Raw genomic sequence first — 2,205 nt, 5'->3', positions numbered from 1 at the left:
GCCCTCTGTACTGCTGTGTGGACTAATTAGCTGTTGTATTCCTTCTCGCTATATAAAGCTATCCTTTTAAATATAATCATAAGAGTCCTGGTTTTGTTTCTCTAGAGAACCCTGCGTAGCACAGCCCTCAACAAAATAGATTGACACAGTGGCTGCAAGAATGGGCTCGAGTATAGCAACAATTGTGAGGCTGGCGAAGGACTGGGCAGCGTCTCCTTCACTAGGGACACCTAACAACAAGTGAGGTGAGGATTCAGAGTACATCCCATTGTGTCATGTCCATTAGCATAGCAGAGAACTCCCTTCAAAATGAGATTATAGCCCCAGGCACGGAGGCTAGAATTCCCAACACATAGCATCAGGGATTATAGCTAGAAGGGCCATATGAATTGGCTACATCTCAGTCACTTAGCAGTCAAAATTCGAGAAAGAGATGACAGCCTTGGGAGGGAATACCCTACTGGACTTCTTAACAGCCTGAAGCAAACAGACCTGGCCAGCGCACTTCTGTAGGAAGAAGCTAGGGCTCTGGTTTTTTGATTCAAGGTTAAATAAAAACGGAGATGATTAAGAAGACAAACTAGGGAGTATTAGTGAGAACTAATAATACATGATTCTAAGGAAATTTTATATTATAGATGATTTATAGAGGTCTAATATTCACGCCAAATTTATGGGCACTGTGCTATACTGCTTTTCTCATTCTAGGGACCCTCTGTGTTCAGTATTAGTCTTAAAATAGGGGCACTTATAAAATGAAAGCATGTGAAGATATTTAAAATCTAATGATATCTTGCCAGTGTTGCATGTTATTTAGTATAACATATAGACAAGGATCCCTGCCCACATCCAAACTTTCTTGAAGACTTTATTATAGGAAATGGAATGTGATGGTAATGAAAGAGATCAGATTTTAAGGAGATTTGGGAAGATAACATATGCTATCACCTGGCAAAGGATTGCATCAATTCCTTCTGATCAAGCTTAAAACCCAGCTAGATGTTACACTATCACCCAAAACAAACAAACAAACAAACCATGTTGCTATCAAGTCCACTGTGACTTGCAACAACCCACATGTTACAGAGTCGAATGTTCCCTAAGGTACTCTTGGCTGTGATATTTATGACCTCAGTTCACCTGATCTTTCTTCCCTATTGCCAGTAGGTGGATTTGAACCGCCAGCTTTTAAGTTAGTAGCACAGTGTTATCAGTGACCATGAAGTCAATTAAACCTGCAGAGATTCTTCAAGTCAGACCGACCTCTGCATTCTCTGTTGTCTCAGGATGCCAAACACTTGACATTTATGATAGACAATTACTCTGGGTTTTGTTTTTTGTTTTTATGTTAGTACTTAGTTACATACAGTCTTACAGTTTTAATGTTTGAAGGGTGGATGACTCATCTCCCAAAGGTACTACAAAATGCATGAATTCAGTCCTAGGATTTTTTTTTTTTTACATGACTCACATTTTGAAAGAGTTAGATTCCCTGATTTACTTAACAACACTGCTTAGAGGTTTGTATACTAAGGAATCGTTCTCTATTAAAGATGTATAAAGAAGACAAACAGAAACAGAATTTTAACTCAAGACACCTTGAATGTAGACAGACAAAAGTAGTATTTGTAGGCCCATAGATATTTGCCAGTATGTACCTCTTCTTAGAAGTTGTCGTTGTTGTGAGCTGCCATCACGTTAGCTTCCAACTATGATGATCCCAAGCACAGCAGGACTGAACCCTTATGAGCTGTGGTGGTCACATAATTTTATGTCAACTTGAAGACATATAAAAGTGTAGGGGTGGTATTTAACCTGTCAATCAGGTCCTAGCCTGATGGGGTCTCCCTGCAGGCCTGGCCTTCTCATAAGGGGGTCCTGGGAACCTCTCTCTGCCTTCACCTTCCCGCTGGCTTACCCTAGTGGCTGCCAGAGGCCTGGAGATGCGTCCACCGCCATTGAATCCACAAAACTTTGCATCCATCAGCCTGTGACCTTCCTGCATTCTGCATCATTACATGTGGCTGTGTGAGTCTGAAGAGGCACTTATGGACTAGTCTCAGACTGATGGTCTTGATCTGGCCTGGGCTGGGATGTTTTGTCGATATCTAATTACTTCTTGATATAAAGCTTTTTCTTACACATGTATGAGTGTCACTGGGTTTGTTTCTCTAGTCAACCAAGCCTAAGACATGATCCATGGGC

The sequence above is a fragment of the Echinops telfairi genome, unplaced genomic scaffold (genome assembly GCF_000313985.2).
Source record: "Echinops telfairi isolate 266 unplaced genomic scaffold, ASM31398v2 ScPeMD7_25;HRSCAF=90, whole genome shotgun sequence".
Lineage (NCBI taxonomy): Eukaryota > Metazoa > Chordata > Mammalia > Afrosoricida > Tenrecidae > Echinops > Echinops telfairi.
Note: the sequence above shows the minus strand (reverse complement) of the source record.